General features: G+C 37.6%; 1 pseudogene; it reads left to right on the forward strand.

Annotated features, from left to right (window-relative positions):
• Positions 1-10,541: 10,541 nt before the first annotated feature.
• On the forward strand, positions 10,542-11,632 carry LOC129538550 (heterogeneous nuclear ribonucleoprotein A1 pseudogene; annotated as a pseudogene).
• The last annotated feature ends 532 nt before the right edge of the window (positions 11,633-12,164 follow it).

Consider the following 12,164-nt stretch of genomic DNA (forward strand, 5'->3'; position numbering starts at 1 on the left):
GAAAGAAGTGTAGTTGTGTATAAATAGTTTAAATGAGGATTTATACTCATTATAAGAATTGTGATAAAGTCTGTTAAAAAACAGAATTAATGAATGGACATTTTTTTGAAAAGAAGACAAACAAATGGCCAAGAGGTACATGAAAAGATTGACAGATGAATGAATAAAATGTGGTATGTATATATAAAATGAAACATTATTCAGTGACAAAAAAGAAAAATCTTGTCATTTGTGACAACAGAAATGGACCTTGAGAGAGTTTTATGGTAAGTGAAACAAGTCAGACAGAGAAACAAAAATATCGTATGGGCAGTCCCACTTATATGCGCAATTCAAAAAGACCAAATTAAAAAAAGGCAGCCAACCTCATAGATAACAGAGAACAGGTCTGTGGGTGCCAAGGTATAGCATGGGGGATGGGAAAAATGGGTGATGGGAGTCAAAAGGACAAACTTCCAGTTATAAAACAGATAAGTCATGGGGATGTAATGTACAGCATAGTGACCATAGCTGCTAATACTGTATTATATATTTGAAAGTTTACCAGAGAGTAAATCTTAAACATTCTTTCTCATCATAAGAAAAATTTTCTGTGTCTATGTATGATTATGGGTATGAACTAAAGATTGTGGATCATTTCACAATACAAATATCAAATCATTGGGTTACACACCTGAAACTAATGTAATTTGTTAAGTATGTTTCAATTAAAAAAAACTCAAATTAAGTCCAAATCAAACATTTGTTGAACTTTTATCATGTGTAAGGCACTGTGTAGGAGATAAAAGAATAAATAAGGCAGGTTTTTCAAGGATTTATAACCTGCTAGAGAATAAAGCAAGTATAAAAATACCTGAGTTACATGATAAGGCAAGATATATTTTTACTAGGAGGGTACAAAGTTCTGTGCAATTTGAAAGATCACTGTCAGGAATCAATCTCACTGACTCAAACTTCAGAATCAGTTCCAAATATAAGGAAACATTTACAAGCCATGAATGAAGGAATTAATACCTTGAGTTTAATCCTTGTGTGGCTAAAAATATGAACTGTGATGTTTCCTTGTTGGAACTTATTTAGCATCTACAGATACAGTTCTAGTTTTAAATTATGTTTCACTATAAAGCCTGGTATAAATATAAAATCTAATTTTAAGCTTTTATATCTGCATTAAACCCTCATGCTCTAGGATTATGTTACTATCACATGGGATTCCTGGGTCCAGGTGATACCACTGCCTGTGAACCTGATTCTTACTCAGTAAGATGATTCCATCTGTGCTGATATAGGGACTCTTTATTTTTAGTACAGTTATTGCTATGGTTACTGTGAACCATAGTACTGAAGAGTTGGCCTTCAGTACTATGTCTCTGAACAGCTAGTATTTCCCACAGAAATTTTGTAGGAAGAGAATAAATGAAATAAAATATGTATTTAACACCAGAAAAGCTATAATCACAAAGAATGCACTTAATTGTCATCATTTAAATATATAATGCAAAAATTTTTTAAAAATCTCTTCACTCTTCTACAATAACATAAAAAGGTCTGACCAACGTATTTAAAATAAGTACATTTACAAAGATATTTGATTAATTATCAAATCAGCAGGAAAATGCAAGTTAAATGCTGTTATTTCCAAATTCAGTTTGGGAACTGAGTAATTAAAGTAGGTGAAACATTTGCAGAGGGTATTAAATGTTTTATTTATAATGAGATTTAACTAATAAATTAAAGATACTATAATTGGTAAGAATCCAAATGCAAAACATTTCTTCTTTCAAGCCGTAATTTGCTTTGCAGAGCACTGTTTGAAACATGATTAAGAATTACTCTTTCAGTTTTAAAACAAAAATTGAAAATATAAGATTCTTCCAAATGACACAAAATCTTTAGATTTACATCTTTTTTTTTTCTGATTTACATCTTCAGTTCAGTTCAGTCGCTCAGTTGTGTCCGACTCTTTGCAAGTGTACTTAATGTTCTTATTTCGCAATGGGATTTCCAGAAACCTAAGTCTTTAGTAACAACCAAAATCCTTTTTAGTCAGTTTTGGGGCCACATTTCAAAAGAGTTATTTTTTAAAAATTCTGTATGTGATATTCACCAGATAAATATACAGACCTTGAGACAGATTTTGCTTGCTTTTTTAAATAGCTAAAGCCATGTTTTAAATTGTTTATACGTATCAAAGGTAATTCAATCTAATAAGTGACATTTAATAATTTAATGAGTTAGCATTTTGAACAGTTAATTATATTTATATGATAAATGTAATACTATATAAAATAAAATATATTACATATTTTATATTTAACATAACATGTTAAAATAAAACTCTTTACAGTAGACCCTTTCTAATAGAACTATTGGCAGGTAATGCAATTTCCATTGTGTGGTCTAGTTTCTAAATTCCTAAAGCTGATTTTCTGCCCAAAAGAAAAATAAGAACAGAAGCAAACAAACAAACAAACTAACAAACCATTTCCTTGTTGCTAACTGACACCGAGGTAAATCAGGATTCACGTGGAGGATTGTAATCTCAATAGTACAGCTGTTTAATTTAAATATCTTAAAATTCTAGAAATTCTGAAGACCCATGAGGATTATATCAAAATTTGAAACTCATGTTACCAAGTGAGTAAGAGGTCATCATGAAATAACATTTAATTTTTGTTGCTAAACTACCAAGCTTTTATATAATAAACTATATATATATATATATATACAGGAGACGGCAATGGCAAGCCACTCCAGTACCCTTGCCTAGAAAATTACATGGACAGAGACACCTGGTGGGCTACAGTCCATGGGGTCGCTACTAGTTGGACACGACTGAGCGACTTCACTTTCACTCTTCACTTTCACACATTGGATAAGGAAATGGCAACCCACTCCAATGTTCTTGCCTGGAGAATCCCAGGGACGGCGGAGCCTGGTCTGCTGCTGTCTATGGGGTCGCACAGAGTCGGACACAACTGAAGGGACTTAGCAGCAGCAGCAGCATATATATATGTACATATATATATAAAAACTTAATCTGATGAGTCCTCTGAATGCTATTTTCTAGTGATAGCTGAATACTGTGAGGGGAAAATACAGTAAATCCCCCCATCTTTGTCTTAACATTTTATATGTAATATGTAAATATCATCTGCATTAGGAATACAGAAATTAAGAGTAATACAAAAATTAAACCTATTTTTAAGTGTTTAATTCAGTGATTTTTATTATATTCACAGATATTTGTACCATCACCAGAGTCAATTTTAGTAATTTTTGTAAAACATAATTTTAAGTATTTTCCTAATCATGATGACTACATGCCATCATTAATTAATATATCAGATTTATACACTCTTAGGGCAAGGTTCATTGCACTAACCCTGGGTCCAATCCAAATTTTGGTCTTTCCTTTTTTGTTGTGCTGTTGTTTTTGGTAACTTTTTTTTTCATGGTTAGATCATTATATTTACCTGGTAATATTGTTAACAGAGTTCACAACTTATTCTTGCATATCATTATCAGCAATTTAATTGTAAAACATCTTTTTAAGGCATTTATCCTTCACAAAGGTTAGTTTGGTAAAGCTAGTAGATAATAAATTCCATGAACCAAGTACACATCAAGTATTGTATGTACTTCTGCATTAAGGTGAATTCTTTAGCATCTGAGCCATCAGGGAAACAGATAAAAAGTATCATCTGTAACAATTCACTTTAACAAGTTGCTTTGTCCTCAGCTTTCTGAGGGCTGAAGTCCCACTTTCCCCTCGGGGTATTTTAGTTACCAACAATTCTGTTGGATCATTTGGTATCCACAATGTGAAAACCCCACTGTCTATCTGTACATTAAACATTAGCAAAATTAATTCATTTTTATTAAATATGAAAATAAATATGTTTAAGTTTCTCCTCTTCTCACATCAGTGCATAGCCTTGCACATCCCCTGAGTTATCTGTATCCCATTTTGGGGGCTATCATGTTAGAAACTGGGTCTATTCTCTGATATGTAAATTTTTAAAAAGAAAAATGACAAATATGACCAGTAATAGGAAAGATAAAGGAACTATTTCTACTGGAATAGGTTTATTTAGTCTCTAGTCAAGCAAGCGGAGAAAGCAATGGCAAGCCACTCCAGTACTCTTGCCTGGAAATTCCCATGGTTGGAGGAGCCTGGTAGGCTGCAGTCCGTGGGGTCGCTAAGGGTCGGACACGACTGAGCGACTTCACTTTCACTTTTCACTTTCACATTGGAGAAGGAAATGGCAACCCACTCCGGTGTTCTTGCCTGGAGAATCCCAGGGATGGGGGAGCCTGGTGAGCTTCCGTCTATGGGGTCACACAGAGTCGGACACGACTGAAGTGACTTATCAGCAGCAGCAGCAGTCAAGCAAGCCCTGCCACTGTCCTATCCTTCAGAAGTTAAACAAACTTATATTAAGATGTAGTCTGATGTATTAAAAACTCAACCTACTTCAGAGATTTTACAGATTTGGTTCAAGATCACTGTAATAAAGCAAATAGTACAATTAAATAGCATATATATAGTATATATATATATATTACTAGTATATATGTATTAATAATGTATATATATAACACCTTCTTTTTCCAAGTATCATTAAGGTCTATATTTGATTGAAGTAGCAAGTTGATAATTGTAAATACATTCTATTACGCAAGTACTGTTCATTTCTGCTGTTCCATCTTGTCCATATTCTGCAATCCCTTCTTTTCCTTTTTTTATTTTCTCCTGTCTCTTCCAACATAGTAACTGTCCACTTGGATAAACTCCTATTCTTTTCATGTTTTTATCTTTGTATACATTTTCTATGCCAACTTGTCCCCCAGCATCCTCATGTTACTTTAAAAAAAAAAGTCTGAATCTGTTTCATTAAGTGTATCAAAACATAGTTCCATTCAAAGTACAAGTATACGGTAAAATGACTATATTCATTATTTTCTTTTTCAATAAAATATTACATTCCATACTTTAGATTTTTAAAAATCCCGACTGTTTATTTCAAGCATAATTAGAAAGTAGCTCTGAGAAAAGATCCAAAAGTATACTTTAATGGCATTTTATAGTACTTATCAGATACATGATAGGTAACATAATTTAGTGGTAGATAGTATATTAAAATCAGAGACATTACTTTGCCAACCAAGGTCTGTCTAGTCAAGGCTATGGTTTTTCCAGTGGTCATGTATGGATGTGAGAGTTGGAGTGTGAAGAAAGCTGAGCACTGAAGAATTGATGCTTTTGAACTGTGGTGCTGGAGAAGACTCTTGAGAGTCCCTTGGACTGCAAGGAGATCCAACCAGTCCATTCTAGAGGAGATCAATCCTGGGTGTTCATTGGAAGGACTGATGCTAAAGATGAGACTCCAATACTTTGGCCACCTCATGCAATGAGTTGACTCACTGGAAAAGGCTCTGATGCGGGGAGGGATTGCGGGCAGGAGAAGAAGGGGACGGCAGAGAATGAGATGGCTGGATGGCATCACCGATTCGATGGACGTGAGTTTGAGTGACCTCCGGGAATTGGTGATGGACAGGGAGGCCTGGCGTGCTGTGATTCATGGGGTCGCAAAGAGTCGGACATGACTGAGCAACTGAACTGACTGACTAACTGATGGATTTTGGAATCCGACCTGGATTCAGAACTTACTAGCTATGTCATCTTGGGTTTTGTTACTTTACTATGGACTTGGCCAACATACAAAAAGGGATAATAATACTTTTAATAATCATCTACAGTAGTCACGTATGGATGTGAGAGTTGGACCATAAAGAAGGCTGAGCACCGAAGAACTGATGCTTTCAAACTGTGGTGCTGGAGAAGATTCTTGAGAGTCCTTTGGACAGCAAGATCAAACCAGCGAATCCCAAAGGAAATCAACTCTGAATATTCACTGGAAGGACTGATGCTGAAGCTGAAGCTCCAATACTTTGGCCACCATCAGCGAAGAGCTGATTCACTGGAAAAGACCCTAATGCTGGGAAAGATTGAGGGCAAGAGAAGGGGGAGACAGAGGATGAGATGGTTGGATGGCATCACGAGTCAATGGACATGAGTTTGAGCAAATTCGGGGAGATATTGAAGGACGGAGAAGCCTGGAGTACTGCAGTTCATGGGGTTGTAAAGAGACACGACTGAGGGACTGAACAACAACAACAGTGCTTACTTGTGAGGCTGCTGCTGCTGCTGCTGCTAAGTCTCTTCAGTCGTGTCCAACTCTGTGCGACCCCATAGATGGCAGCCCACCAGGCTCCCCCGTCCCTGGGATTCTCCAGGCAAGAACACTGGAGTGGGTTGCCATTTCCTTCTCCAATGTGTGAAAGTGAAACGTGAAAGTGAAGTTGCTCAGTCGTGTCCAACTAGTAGCGACCACATGGACTGCAGCCCACCAGGCTCCTCTGTCCATGCGATTTTCTAGGCAAGAATACTGGAGTGGCTTGCCATTGCCTTCTCCGACTTGTGAGGCTAGTAAACATATAATTAGCATTATTCTCAAATGTACTTTCATTTTAAGAACAAGAATCACATTTAATTGGCTCTAGTTCAAGTAATGGCAACAGCTAAGATGACAGTGGTTTGTAAGCTTTGCAACTCCTTAGAAATTCAGGCAATAATTTTAAAATTAAAGTATAAAGAAAACTTTACTTCTTGCTTCCAGCAAAAATTATGATGGACAAGGAAGATCAGTTCTAAGACCAGAGAACAAAACTGTTATTCTCTACTATAAATATATCAAGCACTGAATTTTCCATTTTTTCTCTACCTAACAGAGCAAATGAGTTTATAATTAACAAGAAATTCAGTTTCTTTAATATAGATATGGTTATTCAGGTTATCTGCTTCTTGAGTGAGCTTTGGCAGATTGTCTCTTAAGGACATAGTCAATTTCATAAAAATTTATCGGCATAAAGTTGCCAGTTAATATTATTGTTGTTTTAATGTCCCTATGGGATCTGTAGTGGTGTCTCTTCTTTCCTTACTAGCATTCCTGATCTGTGTCTTTCTTTTCCCTTATCATTCTAACTAGTGCATGAGTGCTCAATGGCTCAGTCATGTCTGATTCTTTCCAACCCTGCCAACCTAGAGATCAGTTTTTTTCAGCTGTATGCCATGAATTTTGCTATTTGTGTTTTCATTTCATTTAATTAAAGATGTTTTCCAATTTCCCTAGACCTTTATGAGCAGGGGGTATTTATAAGTGTGCTGTCCAATTTCCATGTATTTATAGATTTTTCAGATGCTATTTTTATGCTAATTTCTTCATAGCTTGAGAATGTATTTTGTTTGGTTTCAGTCCTCTTAAATATACTATTTTATGGCCCAGAATATAGTCTATTGTGGTAAATGTTTCATGGGCATTCGAAAAGAATGCTCTACTGTTTTTGGCCCATGGACCTGATGCCATGATCTTAGTTTTCTGAATATTGAGCTTTAAGCCAACTTCTTCACTCTCTTCTTTCACTTTCATCAAGAGGCTCTTTAGTTCTTCTTCACTTTCTGCCATAAGGGTGCTGTCATCAGCATATCTGAGGTTATTGATATTTCTCCTAGCAATCTTGATTCCAGCTTGTGCTTCTTCCAGCCCAGCGTTCCTCATGATGTACTGTGCATATAAGTTAAATAAGCAGGGTGACAATATACAGCCTTGATGTACTCCTTTTCCTATTTGGAACCAGTCTGTTGTTCCATGTCCAGTTCTAACTGTTGCTTCCTGACCTGCATATAGGTTTCTCAAGAGGCAGGTCAGGTCGTCTGGTATTCCCATCTCTTTCAGAATGTTCCACAGTTTATTGTGATCCACACAGTCAAAGGCTTTGGCATAGTCAATAAAGCAGAAATAGATGTTTTTCTGAAACTCTCTTGCTTTTTCAGTGATCCAGCGGATGTTGGCAATTTGATCTCTGGTTCCTCTGCCTTTTCTAAAACCAGCTTGTACATCTGGAAGTTCACAGTTCACGTATTGCTGAAGCCTGGCTTGGAGAATTTTGAGCATGACTTTACTAGCATGTGAGATTAGTGCAATTGTGCAGTACTTTGAGCATTCTTTGGCATTGCCTTTCTTTGGGATTGGAATGAAAACTGACCTTTTCCAGTCCTGTGGCCACTGCTGGGGTTTCCAAATCTGCTGGTATATTGAGTGCAGCACTTTCACAGCATCATCTTTTAGGATTTGAAATAGCTAACCTGGAATTCCATCACCTCCACTAGCTCTGTTCATAGTGATGCTTCCTAAGGCCCACTTGACTTCACATTCCAGGATGTCTGGCTCTAGGTGAGTGATCACACCATCGTGATTATCTGGGTCATGAAGATCTTTTTTGTATAGTTCTTCCGTGTTTTCTTGCCACCTCTTCTTAATATCTTCTGCTTCTGTTAGGTCCATACCATTTCTGTCCTTTATTGAGCCCATCTTTGGATGAAATGTTCCCTTGGTATCTCTAATTTTCTTGAAGAGATCTCTAGTCTTTCCCATTCTATTGTTTTCCTCTATTTCTTGGCATTGATCGCTGAGGAAGGCTTTCTTATCTCTCCTTGCTATTCTTTGGAACTCTGCATTCAAATGGGTATATCTTTCCTTTCTCCTTTGCTTTTCTCCTCCCTTCTTTTCACAGCTATTTGTAAGGCCTCCTCCGACAGCCATTTTGCTTTTTTGCATTTCTTTTTCTTGGGGATGGTCTTGATCCCTGTCTCCTGTACAATGTCATGAACCTCCATCCATAGTTCATCAGGCACTCTATCAGATCTAGTCCCTTAAATCTATTTCTCACTTCCACTGTATAATCATAAGGGATTTGATTTAGGTCATACCTGAATGGTCTAGTGATTTTCTCCATTTCCTTCAATTTTGGTCTGAATTTGGCAATAAGGAGTTCATGATCTGAGCCACAGTCAGCTCCCAGTCTTGTTTTTGCTGACTGTATAGAGCTTCTCCATCTTTGGCTGCAAAGAATATAATCAATCTGATTTCAGTGTCGACCATCTGGTGATGTCCATGTGTAGAGTCTTCTCTTGTGTTGTTGGAAGAGGGTGTTTGCTATCACCAGTGCGTTCTCTTGGCATAACTCTATTAGCCTTTGCCCTGCTTCATTCTGTACTCCAAGGCCAAATTCGCCTGTTACTCCAGGTGTTTCTTGGCGACCTACTTTTGCATTCCAGTCCCCTATAATGAAAAGGATATCTTTTTTGGGTGTTAGTTCTAGAAGATCTTGTAGGTTTTCATAGAACTGTTCAACTTCAGCTTCTTCAGTGTTACTGGTTGGGGCATAGACTTGGATTACTGTGATATTGAATGGTTTGCCTTGGAAAAGAACAGAGATCATTCTATTGTTTTTGAGACTGCATCCAAGTACTGCGTTTCTGACTCTTTTGTTGACTATGATGGCTACTCCATTTCTTCTAAGGGATTCCTGCCCACAGTAGCAGATATAATGGTCATCTGAGTTAAATTCACCCATTCCAGTCCATCTTGGTTTGCTGATTCCTAGAACGTTGATGTTCACTCTTGTCATCTCCTGTTTGACCACTTCCAATTTGCCTTGATGAAATCTGTACATATTAAAATTTTTATGTCATCTTAATGAACTGACTTCTAGTATCATAAAACACCCCTGTTAATAATATGTTTTCTGATATTAGATAGCCACTTCAATGTTCTTTCCACTATAACTGAATTCATTAGCGTTTGCACAGGATTTCTTTTTCCATTCTTTTACTTTTACCCTATGTCTTCAAAGGGGTTTTCACATACATAGCTTATAGTTGGGTCTTGCTTCTTTCCCAAGATGCCAATCTATCTTGCAATTGGAATGTTTTAGTTTAACTTTTAGATCATTTGTATTTGGTATAATTACTTATATGATTAAGCCTAAATCTAACATTCTGCTATTTCTATTTGTCCCATTGCTCTTTGTTCCGTTAAATGCATTCCTTATCCTCTTTTGCAGTCTTTTTTATGACTCCATTTTAGCACATTCCACTTACCATTAACACCGTATTAGGAGTTCATCTGTTTCATTTATTTAGTGATTTCTCGTTTGTATTTATAAACAAGAAATTCACAAAGGAAAAATCACCCTGGAGTTTTATATTAGCTTTATTTTTCAAGCAGAATTATTACCCATCTTCAGCAAGCTGAGTTTTAAGTCTCAATTTTAATTAGAGATTTAAATAAAATTTAGCAATTCAATGACATGGGGAGAAAGTCTATTGTTAGAAAATACAGGAGAAAATGTCAAACTTCTCACTATGTGGGAACAATTAGGACTAAAGAAAGAGTAGAAAGTATCATAAGAAAAACTAACATGATAGATGCACATGTTGTGTTATCATAAACAAGGCAGTCAAGTATTTTATAGTATAAGCTAGGTCCCTCTAAACTACCTACAGACAATGGTAAAAGCAGCAAAGTCAACTCTTAAAAAATCTGGGGACTTCTTTCTGCCCATGGATGCCACTGAGAAAGCGTTGTTGAAGTCTCCGCTCCCCTACCCCGCCACTGCCGTCATGTCTAAGTCAGAGTCTTCCAGAGCCAGAATAGCTGCAGAAGCTTTTCATCAGAGGATTGAGCTTTGAAACAACCCATGAGAGGCTGAGGAGCCATTTTGAGTAGTGGGGAAGGCTCACAGACTTGTAATGAGGGATCCAAACACCAAGCACTCCAGAGGCTTCGGGTTTGTCACAAAAGCCCTGGTGGAGCAGGTGGATGCGGCCATGAATGCAAGGCCACACAAAATGGACAAAAGAGTTGTGGAACCAAAGAGGGACATCTCAAGAGATTCTCAAAGACCTCGTGCCCACTTAACTGTGAAAAAGATTTTTGTTGGTGGCATTAAAGAAGGCACTGAAGAACATCACCTGAGAAATAATTTTGAAAAGTTGGGAAAATTGAAGTGATTGAAATCATGACTGACCGAGGCAGTGGCAAAAAGAGAGGCTTTGCTTTTGTGACTTTTGATGACCATGACTCCGTAGACAAGATTGTCATTCAGAAATACCATACCGTGAATGGCCACAACTGTGAAGTGAGAAAAGCCCTGTCTAAGGAAGAGATGGCTAGTGCTTCATCCAGCCAGAGACGTCGAAGTGGAAACTTTGGTGGTGGTCGTGGAGGTGATTTCTGCGGGAATAACAACTTTGGTTGTGGAGGAAATGTCAGTGGTCAAGGTGGCTCTTGTGACTGCCGCAGTGGTGGCGGATATGGTGGCAGTGGGGATGGTTATAATGGATTTGGTAATGATGGTGGTTATGGAGGAGGTGGCCCTGGTTACTCTGGAGGAAGCACAGAGGCTGTGGAAGTGATGGACAGGGTTACGGAAACCAGGGCAGTGGCTATGGTGGGAGCGGAAGCTATGACAGCTATAACAATTGTGGAGGTGGAGGTGGCTTTGGTGGTGGTAGTGGAAGCAATTCTGGAGGTGGTGGAAGCTACAGTGATTTTGTCAGTTACAACGATCAATCTTCAAATTTTGGACCCATGAAAGGAGGAAACTTTGGAGCAGAAGTTCTGGCCCCTATGGCGGTACAGGCCAATACTTTGGCAAACCATGAAACCAAGGTGGCTATGGTGGTTCCAGCAGGGGCAGTAGCTATGGCAGTGGCAGGTTTTAGTTACTGACAGAAAACAAAGCTTAGCAGGAGAGGAGAGACAAAGAAGTAACAGGGAAGCTACAGGTTACAACAGATTTGTGAATTCGACCAAGCACAGTGGTGGCAGGGCCTAGCTGCTACAAAGAAGACATGTTTTAGACAATATTCATGTGTATGGGCAAAAAACTTGCACTGTACTTGTGACTAATTGTGTAACAGGTTATTTTAGTTTCCGTTCTGTGCAAAGTATAAAGCATTCCAACAAAGGGTTTTAATGTAGATTTTTTTTGCACCCATGCTGTTGATTGCTAAATGTAATAGTCTGATTATGATGCTGAATAAACGTCTTTTCTTTAAAAAAAGAAAAAATCTGGGGACTTCCTTGGTGGTCCAGTGGTTAAGACTCCATGCTTCCATGGCAAGGGACATGGGTTCAATCCCTGGTAGGGAAACTAAGATCCCATATTAAAAAAAAAAAGAGTACACCTATGTTCATAGCAGTATTATTCATATTAGCTAAAATGTGGCAGCAACTCAAGTGTCCATCAGCAAC

The sequence above is a fragment of the Moschus berezovskii genome, chromosome 2 (assembly GCF_049115385.1).
Source record: "Moschus berezovskii isolate FMDL1 chromosome 2, NW_MosBer_1.0, whole genome shotgun sequence".
NCBI lineage: Eukaryota > Metazoa > Chordata > Mammalia > Artiodactyla > Moschidae > Moschus > Moschus berezovskii.